Here is a 20,358-nt window from a genome sequence, read left to right as displayed (position 1 = left end):
TAGGACAAGAGGTAACACCCTTAGGTTGTACCAGGAGAGGTTCAGGTTGGTTATCAGGTAACATTTTTTCTAAGATAGAGTGGCAGTGCATTGCCAGAGGCTGCCCAGGGAGGTGGGGGAATCACCATCCCTGGAGGTGTTCAAGAACCATGGAGATATGGGACGTGGTCAGTAGGCATGGTGGGGATGGGCTGATTGTTGGACTAGATGATCCGAGAGGGCTTTTCCAACCTTAATGATTCTGTGATTCTACAATTCTAGGTGGAGAGAGTGAGTGCTGTGGGCATGAGTCTGAGCTGAGCTGCGGAGGAGCCATGGCAGAGAGGGCAGCAGTGGGAGAGCAGCTGCTCAAGGCTCCCTCTGGGCTTTTAGACCAAGGCACTGCAGCTACACCACATCCAATCAGTCTGTTGTAGGCATTTAATAGGCTAAATGGTGTAGTACATCTACAGAACATACATTAGTTGAGTATTATGTACAGGTGGCATTTTACAAAATTAGAAAGAACAGAAACAGAGCAAAATCCAACAATGTCTTACTCCATAAAACTTCCTTTCTGCACTACATGAAATATTCTACAAGCTGGACTAGAAAAATATGACTGAATGTCTTTTTTTTTTTCCTTTTTAGTTTCTACAAAGCTCTTCATCCAGAAAAAAATACAAAACAACGACTGAGTTTATCATAGAGACAACACTTGCACACAGACAAAGTAAGTGGAAAATCATAGACCTGCAAGTTGAATAAATAGGGCTTGTTCATATAAAACAAGTTCCTCTCTATCTTGCTCACCTACTTCAGGGCCTCTGGCCCATGCTCAGAAAAATAAAAGCAGGAGGAGGAGTTTGGCTTTGTGTGATGGTTAAACTGGGACCACAGAGCTTCAGTGGAAAGCTGAGGTCTGAAGCATCCATTTGCTTCAGCTGAAACACTCAGAAGGAGTAGCAGAAAGAGGAAACAGGTAAGAGGGGAGTGATGGGGCTGGAAGAGGGGAATCTGGCATTTCTGCATGGGCTGCAGTGCTGCATACGACGAGCAAAAAAAGTAGCATCGTGTGGCTTTTTGTCAGGGTGGGTGTTGCATTTTGTTGTTTCTTTGGGAAACTTATTTAGGGAAGTGCCATTGACCTCAGGTGGAAATAGGATAAGGGCCATCCAGAACAGGAAGGGAGGGAGCATCTGAGAGCAGATAGAGTGCACACAAAATGAGGGGAAGTGTTCCAAATAACTGGTTTTCCTTTCACAAAGTGAAAAGCAAATCAAATGACACGTCTGTCGTCATTCCCCATGGAGCTGGGCAGACGCAGGGTCAAGGAAATCACGCGGCCAAAAATGCGTCGTCATCGTCGCTACTTTTCCCTACAGCTCCAGCAAACTCCAGCCAGTGCTAGGGCAGCATTTAAAGGGCTGTCTGTGCCCAGGCACAGCAGCCAGGCATCGGGAGTGATCCCAAAATCTTCTGCAGCTCTGCTGAGGTCTGGTGCACCCACCACCATGAATAACTTTGGGACAGATTGGGGAAGGACGTCTACATCAGAAAGGCAGAACAGGTTGTTATATAGGTCGAGAGAGCAAAGTTAAACTTCAGTATCACGTTATACTACACTACACTGCTTATAAAAAGGGTCCTACATCCCAAACACCCCAAATAATGAGCTATCATTTTGTACATAAATTAATGCTGCTTTGAAGTAAAATAGTCTCTTTCTTTTGTATTAAACATTCATTGCACAGAATTCTTTGTAAGTAAATATATTAAATTTGGTTGCTAAGAAGGTATAAATGTATCTTATTAATACATCTGGCCAGTAAATTTTATCCATCATCGCACAACTGAAAGTTTCCTTTAGAGAAAATTATTACTGGAGAGAAGAATGCACTTCGAAGTCAACTCAGGAGTTAACGCTGGAAGAAATCCTGTTATTTCATTCCACCCACAGCAAGCGGCTTCTTCCGGCTGCAACATTAATTGGAAGTACAGACCCTGTCCAGCCCTGCCGAGATGGAGGCATCCAGCTTCATAGCTCGCAAGCCTCTTGTCACTGAAGCAGTCGCACCCTTTCAGGACATGCATTATCTCCACCGACACTGTCCAAGGGGTAATGTTTTGGGTCAAGATCATTACTTCTCCTGGGATGGTGCCCGGCACGAGGGAGTCTCTGGAAGGTCCCTGTGCAGGAGCAAGCTCACCTCTGTGAAAATGGCCCTCAGATCCATCTCCAGACAGGGAGACAAAGAGGATCCAGCAAAGCACAATATGTGTAGAACTCATCCCACTGCAGGCCGTGGTCTTGGAGATGGCTGTGCGACCAGAGCTGAGGGGCTGGGCTGGGTGAGGGCTCCCCAGGGGCAGGAGCCTGGCCCTCTTCCACTTTCACTTGTGGCTCGGAGAGGACCTCGCACCAGGTGAAAAGGCTCCGCAAAAGAAAGGGGAGGTTGGGCCATGCCATGGAGCTCCCTTCACCCACCCAACCACTGTGTGGCTTGGGCTGAGGGAGGAAAGGCTGAGCCTCTGCATCTATTTTATACACAAAACATACCAAAGGAATAGTTACGACATCTTCTATGAACAAGGTGGGACAAATCCAGCCTAAGCAAAAGCAGGAGCCATTTCGCTGCCTTCGGTGGAGAGCACAGCTGGACCTGGTCCCCAGAGAGCACACAAACAGCACAACCCACCCAACCAAATCTGCAATAAACAGCCTCACTCCACGAACACTAGCGACTAGCTATTCCAGTTCATCAATGTACAGCAAGAAAGTGTTTCTGAAACTTCTGAGCCTTACTGAAAAGATAGTTAGCACAAGGCTGGTTCAGCTCAATTTGCACAGGTTGGCCAAAGGGAGAGATCTGCTCTGATCCGCGCCCAGGCGGCAGCCTGGAGATCCCGCGTAGCGATGGAGGCTAATCTTACACTTGCATCTCTATACAAAAGTTACAAAATCAAATGGTGACATTATATTACAACTATTGTCCATAATATCACAGTGCTAGTTTTAAATGGCTAAAAACAATAAAGGTTTTAGATTTAAGACACCCCTTCTGGAGAAATGTAACCCCTTGGTCCTGCTGTTGATACCTGAAAGCAGCCTTGCTTAACAAAGGTAAATCCAATGAGATGTGCTAATTGAAACTAGGAACATTTTTCCTTTGTAATCTCAAATCTGTGGTGCATTTCCTAACACGTCCCTTTGTTTCCCACAGACAAACTAAACAAATAATATGAATCTCAGCCTGAAAGTCAAAATGTTGAAAAGAACAGTTCTAAAGCCCATACACTTCCTACCAGGTACTAACTAAATAAAACCCTTGCAAATTTAAATACAGATTAGTTTGATATATCTTCAGAGTGTTAGCTTGTCAACAACATTCACAATGAAGTTTCACTTCTGAGGCCATGGAATTCCTACTCATCCTTTTCAGTTCTGCTTTCAAGAGTATCTGTGCTGTCTTCCACTTCTGGAGCTGGATGCACTAAAGTATCTGCAAAGAAATGGTTTGTCAGTATTGATTCCCCCATACTGTACAACAGCCTTCATGTGACTCCCTGCTCCATGAGGCAGATGATCTGCTGGGCACTCAGCCTTGAAATTGGTAATTTGTTGTACTTGCAAACCAATAGTTAAACCTGGAGTAATGTACTCTGAGTGCATCGCCGCCTGACTTCACAGGGGAATTCAGACCTTGGGATGGGTATTAATGAGATGAGGTGACGACCCTTTTCATTAAAAGCAAGAGAGCCACCAAAGTGGGAGGGCTGCCTGCTGTCTAAGTGCTCAAATGTTTCCTCCTGAAGACGTAGCAAGTCCTAATGTCACTGCACAAAAACAACACAGAGGCCATCATGCGCCTGTGGTCCAAGCCATAGATTGGCTCCTGTTTCTTCTTGAATGATACAACCCCGTGGTTGCCTCTGCTAAGGAATGTTGGCTGGTACAGTAGGTGATGTGACACTGCAGAATCAGACCTTGTGTCATTGCCCCTCTGAAGGCATGGGAAGGTGCATCCTGCACCCCATCCTAGCTGCTGTCTCTGGGCATTCGTGGGGCTAATGTTGTTGCATGGAAATGGAAACCGTGTCACTCGTTAAGGGGAAATGAGAACACTGAGATGGAAAAAAAGCCACCAGAAATAGAGTGCAAACTACACTAACAAGGTCTTATCTTTAGGCATATTTAGCCCACAGTGACCCTATTATCGTATCTACATATTTGTGAGCTCCTGTTACACTAATGCACTCCTGGGACACCATGACGCTTTGAAAGCATGCAGCTGTTAAATACTCTACTTCTAGGCTAAGAGACAGGGAGATAGAGATACGCTATTGAGCAGGGTTATTGTTTCCTAGAGTGAACTGCTTGCAGGCCCTGTGAGTGGCCAGCTCTGAACCTGATGGAAACACCTCAAATGCCTCAAGGACTCGGTCAGTTCACAGGGCACCCCTCCATGCGCAGGTGTTTCTGTGCACCCACTGCTATCTGGTTCTCTGCTGAGCCTGAAACTGCCCTTTTCCTATGGGGAGCAAGGATCAAACTGCTCGTTCAGACCTTCCAGATCCATCTGCTGCTGCTGCTGAACGCAGACTCTTTGGTCACCGTGAAGACCCTTGTCCTCTGCTGATTTCAGGTCATCGGGAGGCCAGCGCAGCTCCCCGCTCTCCACCTCGCCGGACTCAGTTGGCTCCACCACAATCGATGGCAGTCTCTTGGACAGCTTGGGGTACTTCTCACGTGAGTCTGGGAAAGCCTGGTGAGACATGCGGGGACATTCCTGTCAAAGCCTTGCCCAAGGATGCGTATTCAGAGCAAGTGTGGTGCATGCTCCATCTTAGCATCCTTTCTGCACCAGATGTGCACTACCATCTACTATGTCCATCAAAAAGCCCTCTGAATCTGATGCAGAGTGACTTATGTCATGCACAATGAAAATGGAGACATTGGCAATAAAACTCACTATGTTGCCAAATCCTCATGTTTCATGGTATGTTTGTAGGATACAAAGCTCATTGCTGGAATGCTAAGCCATGTATACGCTGAAGACTTTCTGGCCACTGTCCTTTTGCTCTGATGTGATTTATTCACATTTTCGTGCAGTGGGTTTATTAAGAAGCCACCGTGCTGCAGAGCTATTTCCTGTAATGTGAAACTATATTTTATGATGCATTCGTGCAAACAGGTAGCCCCAGAGATCATCCTTACACAGAGGATAGCGCCAGCTATTATTTCATTTGTCACACTGAGTCTACAGGTCAAACATTATGTAGTGATTAGAGCTTGAAGCTGAACAAGGTATTTTTAATGAAGGATATTATGACACATAAAAGTTGTTTCTCTCTTCCAATACAGCTGCTTCATTGTAGTCCCTCAGGGTATCTTGTTTATGGTTTTTTTTTTTTTGCTGGAGGCCAGACTGAACGGAAGGAAAACTAACTCCAGATCCTCCAGGCTATTAACACCAGACAAACTTTGCTGCTGCTTGCTGAATCCTTGTCTCTTGGCTTTTCAATTGTCCATCTTGTGCTAATGGGCTGTAAAGTTCTTCGCGCTGGATTTCCAACCCAAGCCATTCTATGGTTCTATGACTCAGTATCCCCCAGGACATTGCTTCTTGACGGTGGCAGTATAATCCACTGGAGGTGTTTGCTCCATGACTTTTGCCACCTCCCTTCATCTTGTGAGCTGCTCTTTCTGAGAGCTCATGCCTCGCTTGTTCCACTTGGCACCAGTGCTGCCACGGGGAAGCAAGACTGTGGGAAGGGACAATTCCCTTCCAACGTGTCCGGGAGGCAGCAAGCACATTTCAGTCTTTGCTGCAATGCCTGTATCTGACTGTATGGCTGAAGATGAGGACTGACAGTAATTCTCATCCTCACGCTCCCACTCCCCTGGGTATTGTCATGGGGATCCATCACTGCAAACTACATGAATGTGGAAAATTTTATATACTATTGTTAGCCTTGCAAATTGAGACACAATTAAGAAGGACTTTTCTTGTGCAGTTAGACCAGGGGAATCACTGAAGTTAAACCTCTCTAATGCTTCCCAGAGCTGCACTCACGGGGGTAAAACTCTGATCAAGGATATTCTGACGGGCAGCTCATGCTGACTATCAGAAAAGTTCCCCCATTCTCATTACTCCTCTGGAACTGTTTATAATTTGGAAGAAAACTTCCATGTCAGCTGTCTTGACTGGAAGGAACTTTTAAGAAGCTGCCACTGTAGCCCACAGCCCCTTGCAGGGGGAATGCAAGGCAACAAAATTCCTGCTTCTTCCATCATTCTGGAGACCTGGGAGATGACACACACCAGTGAAAAACCGTGATTAAATATGACTATTAATGCCGCAACAAAATTTAGGCAAGGCACCTGTATAACCTCGGTGCTATTTTCGGTTGTGCTGTTCTCACACGAATCGCATGGTGTTTTTCCCCCGGCACCCAGCATGTACCACGTCCCCCCAGGAATGAGTCAGGAGCAGCAGGAAGCCGCGCTGTGTTTTTCTGCGGAAGCCGGAGCGTGCAGCGAGTGGGCAGGAGCGGCAGGAAGAGAAGGACGGCTCTCCTGGCCAGAGGGCTTGGAAGGTGCTGGAACAAACCAAGCTCTCCCGCTGAGTCACTGCCTTTGTGTTGCCTCTCGTTTCATTTTGCTTTCTTGTCTCCATTGGACATCACTAAGCTGTGGATAGGGCCCTAACCTACAACAGTTTTCACCCAGAGCGGTTAGCTGAGTTTAGCGCTGACTTTGCTCACAGCAACCCAAGCCCACCAAGCTGATGGGATTTATCCCTGAGCCGTGGCACCCTGAGTCAGGAGCACACCCAGAGCGAACATCAGGACACTGTGCAGTTTTTCCAACGGTACCTGGCTGGAAGGGCCCCCTTCCTCCTCGGGAGTCTGGCCGAGCGCAAATTCCTCCATCACCGGTTCCCGTGTGTTCATCACCTCTGTCATGCTGCTAAGATCAGAACAGAATTGGAAAACTCAGCTCTCTGCTTAACCCTATGGTTAACATAACAGCAAACATGTTGTTCTATTAATTACACTGCAGACTGCACTTTCTAAGCAGCTCCTGAAGTATTCCCTTGCCTGCGCTTCCTCTCTTGGGCACGTGTGCCTGGGGTTGTGGTCCCCACGGTGTGACAGGATGGCTGTGCCACTAAGCCTTGCCTTAATCTGCTGCATCTAAAGAAGTGCAAATCAAAGCCTCAACACTGAGCTTGAATTAAATTCTCGTTGTGATTCTTTGTAATGCCTTTAGTATTTACCCTTCCCAATTATCTCCTCCACTTCCTTACAGGCCAGCACTTCTGTTTAAATGGTTAATCCCAGACACACCAGCTCTATCGGTGTATAAGGGCTGGATTTGCCATAGCCTTTATTTCCCTGAACACTCAGTGAAGTGTTGAGTGGGATTTTCAAATGCATCAGGGAAGGTTTGGCACCTAAATCTCATTTCAGTCGAGGACTTTAGGAACCGAAGCTGCTTATGTTCCCGTTAGCCACTCCCTGTGCTGTTTGGCACCCAGGGCACACACCCAGCATGTGCCACACACTGCCCAGGCTGTGGCATGCAGGACGTGGGCACCACCACCTGCCACACAGCAGCTCCCATTAGGCACGGCTAAACGCTGCCATTAATTCTGGTCCTGCTTTGCACACAGATGCCTCTTTTGTCAAGGCTTCTCCTACTGAGAAATGCAAACTGAAACATCTCAAGGATAGCTTGTTGCAGGCTTACGTTACCGATTACCCCACAAAACTAAATTTTACAGTATCTGCAATTACTACAAAACCTGTCACAAGGAATTTAATTAGCCATAGCGTGGAGCAGCTTGATAGCACAGAGACCGTCGCTCCACTGCATCATATCTAAGGAAGAGCATCGCAGACCCAGGACACACTTCAGCTGAGCTGTGGGCCATGGCCTGACCCTGTAGGCATCCATCAGCTTAGAGAAAGCCCTGAAAAGCCAGCCTTGGACTCAGCCAACACCAAATCACGTTTCCTGCTACACACACACAATGGGAGAGCAGAACTGGGCTATGAACTTCAGCAAGAGGATGCACCAGCCATTGCTCTGGCCATCCTCCAGCCTAACCCATCCTTTCCAGGGTTTGGTGCTCACCCCCTCTCATCCCGTGTATCAAGGAAAGAGACTGGGATGAGAAAGTGCATGTGTGCCTGGAAATCATCTCAGAGGATCTTTATGAAGAGTTGGGATTGGCCACCACAGAGAAGACACGTCCCACCTCTGCATGCCCTGGGGGTCAGTCCCACCAGCCAGCAGCAGGTTGCTGGGCTGCCCATGGCTAGCTCATTTATTTTAGCAGCATTTCAACATGCACCAAATCTGTAAATTACTTCTACATCCTTGTTCCACAAGACATCAAACATATACATCTACATATGCACTTTCAAACGTGTAATGCGAGTTCAAAGATGTTGTTAAGAATCATGAAATTCTATTATTGAGCAATAATGGGCTCTGTGCTTCCCGAAGACCACATTACACCCTGCAGATTATTTCTAAATGATAAAGACAAATGGTTCTGGCTGGGAAAATGGTGACAGTCCTGCCAGTGTTACAGCAGATGCCTCTGTGAATCAGCTCCCAAGCTGCTGAAGCCCAGGCCATTGGAGAAATCTGTGCAACTTAAGGGTTTGATTGAATAGGATGGCAGAAGTGATTGTACTTGATGCATTTCAGAAATGAACAGGGGGGCACGCAATTGGCAGAGGAATTGGGCTCTAGCTGGAACAGATTAATTGTTCTCAGTCTCCATTCAGAAGCACTAAAGGAAAACAGAAGAAATCTATAGGGGCTGGAAGAGTAGCGGCGGTCCTAACAACCTTAATCAGGTATTTAACTCTAAAAGCAACCAGAAATGAAACAGTCATGAAAGCAGCTGCAGATCAGTTCATCTGAAGCTTTGAAGTCTCTGTAGGACATCACCAAATTGTTTATAAAGCCACAGAATCTGAATGAGGCAGATGGGTGCAGCTTAGGGCCTTTTTAACTGCAGTCTGATTTATGTGCAGGAGAAATGTTACCTCTCAGACAGTTTTGATGGAAAAATATTGAGCTACTTTTCCTGCTGCTTTTATGTGAGAAATGCTAACATACAACACGAAAGTGGCTGATAGCAGCAAATGGTTATAAGAACTGCATTTCCTTCAAAGTGAGTCTCGCATTTATGTTATGTATGGTAGGTGCTGATATCACCAATGACATACAGTAGCCATAGTGATGCAAAACAAGGCAATAAATAGCATTTACAAACAAAGAATAAATTCTCTTCTGATGGATGAGTCACCTACTCTGAACCTTAAAATTCTTCTAGCAGTGAATTAAGAGATGCATTTACTTCCCCTAGGTTTAATTAAGCTTAAGTATACCAATTATGAAAAAAAAAAAGAGCAAAATCTATTAGTGCTTTTCAGTGACAACTACAGTCAGAGATGATTATCCTAAATGCAACTGCTACAGTGGCAGGACCATGCTATCCTGATCTGTTTCCAGGGGCACGGAGCAAACAAACAGCCCACTCTCTGCTGTCTGTGCTTGCACTAAGAAGGTCAGTGACATGCAGAGCAATATATAGGCTGACAAGTGCTAAACCACTGACTGCGAGAAACAATGCACACATTTTTATTTTGGTTTCTGAACAGAGGGCAAAACTGACCTGTGAAATTCCTGGTTGCAAAACTGTACTTGAAGGAAGACCCATTTCAGTGCTCAAAACTGAGCAGCACTTACGTGGATATGGAAAACAGGTGGGCTGCGTGACGCAGGCAAAGATTTCCTTACCAAGTGGGGCAAAAACACCTCTTCTCTGAAGCAGGGGTCAGAGAGCTGGGCAACCACCCTCCTCTACCCCAAGCTATCCCGAGCCACCGTGTCCTGAATTTCTGAATGGAGCATTTGAAGCCAAGAGAGTCCCCTCACAGCCCCTCTGGCAGTTTGTATGCCTGTCAGACTTTTCACGGATAGAAAAGTGCTGTAAGCTTCTGCTGACAACAGACAAGTGCCTTTGGGCAGCAGGACTGCATGTGCATTTTGCAGCACACCAGCGAGAAGCTTACAGCCCACACTTCCAGCCCTGCATGGCTGGTGGGCTCCGTGGCCGTGTGCTGTGTGCCCCAGCCTGGAGGATGCTCAGAAGTGCACCAAACTGTGCCCAGTGCTGTGCTCACGGGATCCAGTCAGAACGTGAGACTCAGAAGGGGACAAATGGAAGCATGGGGCCATGACAGCAGAAAGCACATTACCTTCAATCACATAAATGGGCGTCCTTTCTGAAAACTGCTGCGGATGTCCACTCCTGCTGACAAAGTGCTGTGCAGGCTCTGTCAAATCCTAAAAGTGCCTGAAAGAGACAACACAACAGAGTCAGAATGCAACCACACAACAAAGCCAGCAGCGTCCAGGAGAAGGAGTGCTACGGTGAGCTCGCTGCTTCAGGAGGAGGCAGAGAAACTCCTGCTTTGGAGCTCTGGGTAATTTTCTAAACCAAATTGGAAGTGATCTCACTTAGGATGGAGCTCAAACCATATGATGTGGATTACCCAGGCTGAAATACCTTGCAGTACGACTCCTTTTATGATGATAAGCCTTACTCCTTCGTGTAAGCTACATAAGAACTGGTGAAACTGGGAAACACAGCAATTCTTTCATCAAACCGTAGAATAGCTTGGGTTGTATGGGACGTCAAGGATCATCAAGTTCCAATCCCCTGCCACAGGCAGGGTTGCCATTCATGCAGGAGTTTTCAAGATATTTGGAAAAACAGAAAATAAAGATGTATCCCCTTGTTTGGCAGGCTTGGTGTGCTTAGTGAGACATAGTTCAAGACGTGAAAGTACAAGATTCCTGCCCTTGAATCAATTGCTTAACATACGAAGAGGAAAAATAAACTGGGAGACGATTAACTGAGCTACACTGCTGCATATTGCTTACAAATGTCATTGGAGAAGGGATTTTTGCACAGGTCTTCTCCAAACTGAAGATAGTCCTCTCAGTGGTATCAGGGTGGGCAGCCTGGTGAGCAGAGGTGAGGATCCCACCATTTCAAAGGATTATTCACCGATTTCTTACGACTTCCCTGTCAGAAAGTCTTAGCTGAGGAGCCTGAGGAGGTACAGTGCTGAAATATAGTCAGTATCTGGGCCAAAGATGATTTTCTGAGAAATTTGTTTTGCCCAGCAGCTTGCCAAATATATATTCATGCCAGCCACAGCTATTTCCTTGGATGGGAAAAAGGTGTTTTCAGTGAAGTGAATGGCACTAGTGTATATATTTTATATCCTTCAGTGGTTTGGATACCAGCCCAAGTGATTAAACAAATCTACCTGCTCTGGAGGCCTTCCCACCATGATTTATAACACTGGATTAGCTACACACTGGCTTTTTTGTTGGTTTTTGGTGGGTTTTTTTTTTCAAGAACAGTGAAAGACTGTCCACTGCACCTTGGAGTTTCTCTCCACGCCACAAGCCATGCGTACTGCAAACTGGGGAAACAGAAAATCACATCTCCTTCCCCAGAATCCAATTCAGGAGGGTTTCATTCTTGCCTGGCAGTTTTCCTTCTCCCCCAGCGATCAAACCAACCCCAGAGAGGCTGCTGTTTTGTCCCTTAAAAATTCATGACCACACTCAGACCTTGTCTCTTGTATGGAAACCAGAGAGCATCCAATACCATGTCATCCAATACTCTGGGAAGAAGATTTTTATCCCGCTACCCATTACAAAACAGCTGCTTTTAAACCCATGCTAATTCAGCAAGTACTCATATACCTTAACTCTCTGCTTCGGAGAAGATTGGATGTCATAAGAACAGTTACTACACTGAGTCATCTCTCGGTGAAAGACAAAATGGCGCAAGAGAGAATGAGATGGGCACCAGCTGGAACCCAAGCCAACCCAGCTGCCAGTTAGGTGGGTGCCTGGGTTTTGTTATACGAGGATCAGTGCAGGATGGAATGACCTAAAACAACGCCTTTTGCTTTGCCAGCCTCGGTAAGGACTTTGGGGTAGAACTGAGCCAAAACCAATCCCTCCCTGCAGCCGTGGGGAACTCTGTGCCATGAGGCCTGCAATGAGGGGGGACGGCAGCCCCTGAGGCTCAGCTACTTAAAGATGTGATGAAAATGAAGCCGCCTGAGCACTGCAGAGTGGAGGAAGTCCCTTCCTGCAGCCACACAGCCGTATTTCTAAACAGAATCATTCTTCCCAATCAGTATTCTTGGAGAGTTCAGTGTTGAGCAGTGTATGAAACTACCAGAATGCATTTATTCTCTGAAGAGTAAATACTCACTTTATCTACCTAATACATGTGATTATCTTCTTTGGCTGACACCAGAGGAAACATTAACTAATACCCCTCCTTCTACGATGCTGCTTAATCTTTTAAAAACCAGCCACGGCTATTGAGGCCATGCGATGAGCCTTTATGCAGTGGAAATTGCCAGGAAACAATTCCAGAAAAGCCTTGCTCTGTTTACCTCTCTTCTTACAGCTTTCCTACCTTCTCCACCTTTGCTGCTTTTCTGATTGCTCCAGCCCTGTCTGCTTGGTACTTTCCAGTGCAGAGCTATTGGGTTGGGGATCATTCCAGTGAGCTGGTCTGCTTAGGAGCACGGCACCAAGCATGAGGAGATCGAGCTACAGTAGCAACAGTGGTGATGGTTCCACAGTGGTTTCTGCACCTGGATCAATGGCCCTCCTCCTGCCACCCCATAGAAAAGGAGAGATTTCCACCAAAAAAATCAGGTTGCATATTAGGAAAAACTTCTCAGAATGCGTAGTAATGCATTGGCACAGCTGCCCAGGGAGGTGGGGGAGTCACTGTCCCTGGAGGTGCTCAAGAACCGTGGAGATGTGGCACGGAGGGACATGGTTAGTAGGCATGGTGGGATGGGTTGGGGCTGGACCTGGTGATCTTAGTGGTTGTTTCCAACCTTAATGATTCTATGATTCCATAACTCTATGAAAACAACAGGCACTGAAAGGTGCCCTCCAGACTTCTCTTTCACTTTGGGGTCGACTGCCTGTTTGAAGCTCCTAAACCAGGAAGATGTGGCCTATCTCAGAGGGGTGGTCTCATCTCCCATGTGAGGACAGCCAGGAGCATAAGCAGGATTTGGAACAGGTGTGTGGGAAGCCCAGCCCAACTCACCCCTGGGTCATGGGCAGCCTTCTGTACATGACTCACGGAAGTGGATGACTTTCCTTGGGATAAATTCACCGTGGATTGCAAAGTAAGTGTTTTTAACGTGGATGTGCTTTGTCAGCAAGACAGAAAGAAGAACTGGTCACAGTTCTAGAGGCACAGAGCTCCCCAGATGGGAGCAGCACCTCTGACACTGGGTCTCTTGCATCTGGAAGCAATCCCTACTCGTTCCCCAGCCACCTCAGTGCTGAGGACAGCTGGATGGCATGAGGAAAGCAGAGCTCAAGCACCAGCACATGCCATGGCTGCAGCAGGCAGGGCTGGGGCGAGATCAGCAGCCGCAGCAGGACAGCCTCCTCCCTCCCCGCTTCCCGAGTAAGTCATTCCCCACGGAGCACGGATGGAAATATTATGATAACAGCCTAACAATGTCGCATTGAAGGTTCACCTTGTAACATAAATGAGTGTAGATAGGCAGCAGAAATTGGCCTTGAAACACTGACCTGTGCGCAAAGGTATCACTTCTCCCCTTCTTATTACAATGGGGCGATCCCAGGGGGTTTTCCAGCCCTGTGCTTAAACTGTGAGCACTGAAATCTTGGAGCTCGCCCACATCTCAAACAAACGGGGACCTCAGCCCCGGCCTTCCCATCCCCCCCACGCTCACCTCCTTACAGACTATGGGTAAATGGAAACTTTTCTCCATTCAAGGAGCCTAGTCTTCATGTGTGCTACAAAAAGAAAATAAATCCCTCCTACTGATTACAGGGAGAATTGGAACAGGTCAAAGAACTGCGTCGAGGAAGAGAAGCAATGATCCACTTCTTGATTTTTGCAAACTGGAAAATTTTTATCAACCCCGGTGAACTCTGCTCAGCAATTCCCAACAAACAGGAGCTTTCTCCACCTTGAAGAAGAATGGGTGCCTTATCTGGGCCACTGCTCTGCAGCATATTGGGCTGTCAGCTCTGTCAAAGTGGGTGTGTGGGCAATGTAGGACAGAGCTACAGCTGTAGTGGGTGAAGGCACAAAGGGGCTGCTCATGTTGTACCAGAAGGTGCATGTCCCTACAAGGAAACGTCAGCATTTTCTAGGGCCAGGAGTTTGTATTCTCTGGCCTCTTTTCCCAGGTAACTGCAATAGGACAAGAGGCCTTAAGCTGCGCCAGGGAAGGTTCAAGTTGGATATCAGGAAAAATTTCTTCTCTGAGGGAGTGGTAACACATTGGCACAGGATGCACAGGGAGATGCTGGATTTACTGTCCCTGGAGTAAGAAATGGTTGGACGTTGCACTGAGTGACACAGTCTAGAGCGGTCACAGGCATGGGATCGTGTTTGGACTGGATGATCTTACTGGTCTTTCCAACCTTAGTGATTTTATGATTCTATGACTCTGTGGATCCAGTTTTTGTACGCCTTGGTCTGATGACATTCTACAAGGATGGAGCTGTGGCTCAGTCCCTGTAGCACTTCAGGCCACATGGGTGAGTGCCTACTGAGCTCACAGATGGGAACTTGGCTTCTTCATTTCCCCTGATTGCACATTTGTAATGGACATATTTAATGGAGTGTGGTGGGTTCCATGGGACTTGAGAAATGTAAATTACCACACGGACCACTGAAGATAAATGCGCGTGTGTGTGAACTCCTATTTAAACCTCCCACTTCTTTTTGGATGCAAATCTCTTTCCTAAGCAACTGAGAGAAGTGTGATATGTGTCAGAGTCTGGAGATTAGAGATCTGTTCTGTTCCTTGTTTCAGAAGCTCTTGTCTTCGGCTGCCCACGCAGTACTTGAGTTCTGCTCTCCGCAGGCCAAAGCTGCCTGCCTCTCCTTGGCACTGCGAGCTCCGAGGAGATGCCGATCTCCCTCAGGAAGCAGCAAGATGAAATGACTCTCGAGGTGGAGGAGCCGGCATTTCAGCATGAGACACAGCACGGAGTTGGGGAGAGCAAAAAGGGGTGGGAGGTTGCTATTTCCAGACCTCTCAGCCTCCCTCCTCTAACTTCGCTGTAAGCAGCAGTTTTACTGTTCCTGCTCCAGAATAGCTGCTGGGGTAAATATCACCCCGGGGAATTTCTCAAACACTCATCTGTGGACTGCCAACACTGGAAAACACAGGCTTGCAAAGAGCTCGGTGCTGGTGGATCCCTCCAGCTCGACCTCCTCAGCTCCCCTGGCAGCACGGTGAGGCTGAGGCTGACCTTACACATCCCCAGCTCTGGAGCATGGCAACTGCACGCAGACCTCAGCCTTAGGATTGTTGGAGTTGCTGTTCCCACTGGCCCTACTTGCAAAGAAGACCTACACTGATAAATGGCCAGAAAAGAAGGAAAAAGAACTAAATGAGGAGCACAAGGACCACATTTTCATAGTTGTGTGGTTTGGGAGTGACTCAAAGCTTTAAGATAATGATGTTTGCAATGCAGCTAGTAATGAGTGCTTCTTTGGTGGCCTTTCCTTTTCCTTTTCCTTTTCCTTTTCCTTTTCCTTTTCCTTTTCCTTTTCCTTTTCCTTTTCCTTTTCCTTTTCCTTTTCCCTTTCCTTTTCCTTTTCCTTTTCCTTTTCCTTTTCCTTTTCCTTTTCCTTTTCCTTTCCCTCTCCCTTTCCCTTTCCCTTTCCCTCCCCCTTTCCCTTTCCCTCTTCCTTTCCCTTTTCCTCTTCCTCTTCCTTTTTTCTTTTTTCTTCTTTTCCTTTTCCTTTTTTCTTTTCTTCTTTTTCTTTTTTTCTTTTTCCCCTTTCTTCTTTCCTTTTCATTCTTCTTCCTTTTCCCTCTTTCCCTTTCTGTTTTCCTTTTCGCCACCTCCCTCAACACCCAACTACCTGAGCTCTACAGCAGAAGATGCCCCCAGGAAGAGGCCCAGCAGCAGAGGGGAGCAGGGCTGCCAGCCACGCTGCAGGGCCAGGGCCGAGGAGCAGGCAGCCAGGAAGCGTGTGCGGAGCAGCAGAGGGAGGGAGAAAGCAGCAGAGCAGATGGGAAGAATGACTAAGCGAGCTCCTCCGAATGCTTGTAGACCTCAGTATCATGGAAATCTCCACAGAGTCCTCATGAAGCATGTGCCAAGAGAAAGTCTGGATTTCTTCCTTAACACTGGATTCAGCAGCTGATTGATGCGAAAGTACCTCATTAAGAAAACAGCCCCATTAAAATCAGAGATAAGCTGTTAAATAGTTTTAGGGGTATCTCCTCCGCTACTTGCTGCGCAAATACTGTCTCACTGAGAACACACTTAGGAGATCAGAAATGCCAATGCCAAGCAGTGTTACTGAGCTTTGCTCATGCACTGAACCTTGAATTGGCTTCAATTTTTCCAAACAACTCTGTGAACCTAACACCTTACAAGTAAATACAGCGCTCTTTCTAAGTCAGAGCAACCATTTCTAAAAAGAATCATAGAACCATGGAATGGTTTGGGTTGGAAAGGACCCTAATGTCCACCCAGTTCCAACCCCCTGCCTTGGGCTGGCTGCCACCCACCAGATCAGAGCCCAGGGCCCCATCCAGCCCAGCCCACAGGGATGGGGCATCACTGAAAGGCTTCAGAAAGAAATGTCATGGAATCATAGAATTGTTGAGTCGGAAGGGATCCTTAAGGGTCATCTACTCCACCCCCCCTGCTCGTGTTTCTGTTTCCCTGGAATACGGTGATTCTTCTGTCCCTGATGTCCCTCCCTTTATGGTACCTGTGGGATTGTAACTGATGGAAATTCCTTCTGTTATTCCTTAAGTATGAGGACTGCTCCGAAAGAAATGCCTCCTATTTTATTATGTTGGCCCACGATATCTGAAGCAGATGTTGGTGGTGTGGCAGTAGAGGCTGAACCTTCCCGTCAGTATTCCACTACTTAACTTTTGGAGTGACCTACATCTTTCTGAATGGCTCAGAATTCGTGCTACAGAAGATGAGTGGGGGAAAAAGTGTCTTAGAATATCAACTCAGAGCAAGTGGTTGTTGGGTGGAAACATCCTGGGAAATGGCTTGCAAAATGCAAGTGTCTTTCTGGCAGTGTGAAAGAGTGCTCCGGCCTGTCTGTCTGTCACTGCTAGGTAGTAGAATAGGGCAAGAGGTTAGGTAGATAGAATAGCATTTACTTAAAAGATAAACTAATTACTTCCTTGTAACTTCGGGGAGAACAGAATACGGTGTTAATAGTGCTGTGATGTGATGCAATACTGAGATACGTAGTACAGAATTCAGTACAGCCAAAGCAGCAAAGGTGTTAAAGGCCGATGGAAAAATAAACTAACGCATAAGAAAAGCTTACAAGCCCACACCACCACAAAACCACACACACTCCTAAGCAAAAAAAAGACAATGAAAAGATTTGTAGTGTTCCTTGCTGGTGATTAGCAGCACAACCACAGGTGTCACAGCCCCACAGCCCAGTGCCAGCAACGCAGCTATTTTTCCCTAGGAATTACAACTCTCAAACCATAATTGAATTTCCAAAGTATGGGAAGTTGCCCCAGGCTGAGAAGGAAGACAGGAGAACACCGTGTGCTGTCGCTGTAGGGTTGGGCACGACGGAAGGCAAGAACAAAACGTAGATAAAAATGAATTCTTTTTTAAAGTGCAGTATTATTTCTTTGGATTAATCCTTACACTGAAAGCTTGTGTGCGTTAGTAGGGCTGTGTGTCTCTCTGCAAGGCTCGGTGCTGGTGATGCTCTCTCCTAAGTGTGAAGGAGAGGTGATCCCGGCCCCTAAGAACTTGCAACCAAAGAGGGACAAAGGCTGGAACAAGGGCTGAGTTAAGGTTTTGAGGACCTGTTTGTTACAGTCAGCCTTTTCATTCTACCTGAGTTGTTACCGGTTGGTGGTTTTCCTGGGGCTTGCAAATAAAGTCTTCCTTTGAAGAAGGAAAATGCAGGAAAGTGATTCATGCACAGCTTTTTCCAGAGAGCGCAGATGTCTGAGGAGCGAAGGGAAGGGCACAGCTGCGAGATGACACAGGGATCCTTGACATCCCCGCAGGGCTCCTCCTGGGGACGTGCCACAGGATCTGCCCTGCAGCCGGGCTGCCCTGACCGACCCCCCCAGACCAAGCAGGTGTGGGTAAATGGCCCCACAGATGGGGACATCACTTCGGAAATGAGAGCCAAGGAGCGATGTCAGCCCGTGACACTGTGGGTCTGACACCTGATCTGTGCAAAAGCCTGTTGCTCAGTACAAAGAGATCATTGTGAGGAGGGAGGGAAGATTGTGACTATATTCGCACATTCATTTCTCCTGGTAAATGAATGCAGCAGAGACGTTGGAGGAAATTCCGAGTGATTGACAAATTGTCAGGCTGCATCGGGAAAGCAAAGAAATGGGGTCGAGTCGCTCCCTGTTTGCTTGTTTTCTCACTGCAGTCATTATGTTGACTCTGAAAACGTGTTCTTTAAATGGAATATTAATTACCAAAACCCTGAGCTGTGTGCTGGAGCCTTTTCTGGGCACCAAATTTGTTGCTCATTAAACCTAAGAGATGGAAAACAGTGCCTCGGGACGGATGGTGTGTGGGCAGATCTCCCCGCTTCACCTCCAGCTCCGGGCTGCCCCTTAGGAGGCATCGCGCTCGGAACCGGCTGCGGGATCACAAACTTCTGAGTTCTTCAGCACGATGTGAACCTACAGCCAGGAGAGCTCTCTCTGCTATCGGACTGCGTTGTGGTCAGGGAAGGAGTGATGGAAGCAGACGTCTCTGCGCATTGCTTATTGTGCTTGGAGGGGTTAAGGCTGCGCGCAGCCCAGCCCAACTCCCCTCCGCGCCTGCAGCCGTGTTCGGAAACCGACAAACACGTCTCTGTCCCAGACGAACCGCGAATTTTTGCGGTACGCTCATTTGGCAGCAGGAAAACATTCACACCCCTCGCTCGGGGAGCAGCACGGTCCTCGTTTACCGGGGAAAGGGGCTCTTTCTTTCCGTACGAGTGACCGTACGTGTGGCGTTCACCACCTGACGGATAAAGCAGGATTCCAGGGATCTCTCCCCCTGCTCAGCGTGGCTGCGGGCAAAGCGTCGTTGTCCTCAACGTGCATTTCGGTACCGTTTCCCTGCCTCGAAAAACCCCGAAATAAATGAACAGCTGAAGCGAGCGCAGAGCAACAACTCCCTCCGTGCCGCTCTCATTCATCGGGATTCCTTCACACAGCCTTTCCGCTCGACCCAAACAAGTTTTGCTTTAAAGGAGAACCCATTCTTTAGCCGCCCCCCCCCCCCCCCTTACCACCCTTCACCAAACAAATAAGCACGTAGGAAAAATAATAAGAACAACAATAATAAAAGAAGAAGAAAAGCGACGCAAAGCCGCCCTTTCTGCATCCCCCGCTGCTCCCTCCGCGGGGACGCGGCTCTCCGTGCCCGAACGCTGCCCGAGCGCTGCGGTCCCCCGGCGCTCCGCAGGGTCCCCTCTCCCCGCGCCGAGCGCTGCCCGGAGCGCCCCGGGGTGCAGCGCTCCGCCACCCGCACCCACCCCGAGCCCGTCCCGGCTCACCGGCTCGGAGCGGAGAAGCGAAGCGAGGCGAGGCGAGGCGAGGCCGGCAGCCGCCCGCCGCCCATGCACGGCGGCAGAGGGGGAGCCGGCAGCTCCGTCAGCGCGCCCGCATCCTCCCGTCCGGCCGCTGGCACCGCGGCACCTCCCCGCCCGCGGACCGGCCCTGCTGCCGGCGTGGGGAAACCACTCCCCCGGCAGCGCCGGCGGGGCGGGGAGCGGCCCCCCCCGGCTCCCCCCATCCCGCCGCCCGGCACCTCCCGCGGAGCCGCGTGGGTTCGCCCGGTGCCGGTCCCACGCGCAGGGAGCGGTGAGCCCCCCGCCCCATCCGCTGCTGAGAAAACGTTGAATGCACGAGGGGCAAAGTTACTCTTTGGTCTTTTGGGGGGTTCTTTTAGCGGGGAGGGGTGTGCGTCTTTCCCTTTCTCCGTCCTGTCCAGAAGCGTCCCTAGGGCTGTGGCGGGGGCTCCCTCCTGCCATCAGTCTCCACAGAGGGGTGTCTGGGGGCATCTGCAGCCCCTCTTCTATCTGTGGGACAGGCAGAGAACATGGGCAGCACGGTGAGAATGGGCGCCGGGGAGCAGTGGTGGGATGAAGACCTGGGAGAGCATCCTGCTGGGAAGCGACCCAAGAGCTGTGGGGTGCCAGGACCCGGACCTGCCTGCATCCCTCTGCACGCCTGGAGCTGTGGGTTCAGCCAGAGGAAGTGTTGGGT

At 48.5% G+C, this 20,358-nt stretch overlaps 1 long non-coding RNA gene across 3 annotated transcripts; it reads right to left on the bottom strand.

Annotated features, from left to right (window-relative positions):
• Positions 1-406: 406 nt before the first annotated feature.
• Positions 407-19,794, bottom strand: LOC423474. Of its 3 annotated transcripts, none has more exons than XR_001466917.4 (5): positions 19,647-19,794; positions 10,267-10,364; positions 6,859-6,952; positions 4,547-4,745; positions 407-3,482 (listed from the first exon to the last, which is right to left on the bottom strand). It is a non-coding gene; the product is annotated as a protein LBH-like (long non-coding RNA). The 3 variants fall into 3 exon arrangements; XR_006939518.1 differs by having other exon boundaries at positions 6,859-6,949; XR_006939517.1 differs by lacking the exons at positions 10,267-10,364; positions 19,647-19,794 and adding an exon at positions 8,247-8,269.
• Between the last annotated feature and the right edge of the window lie 564 nt (positions 19,795-20,358).

Source organism: Gallus gallus, chromosome 5, assembly GCF_016699485.2.
Source record: "Gallus gallus isolate bGalGal1 chromosome 5, bGalGal1.mat.broiler.GRCg7b, whole genome shotgun sequence".
Classification (NCBI taxonomy): Eukaryota; Metazoa; Chordata; class Aves; order Galliformes; family Phasianidae; genus Gallus; species Gallus gallus.
The sequence above is the reverse complement of the archived record's forward strand: the minus strand, read 5'-3'. Positions and strand labels throughout refer to the sequence as shown.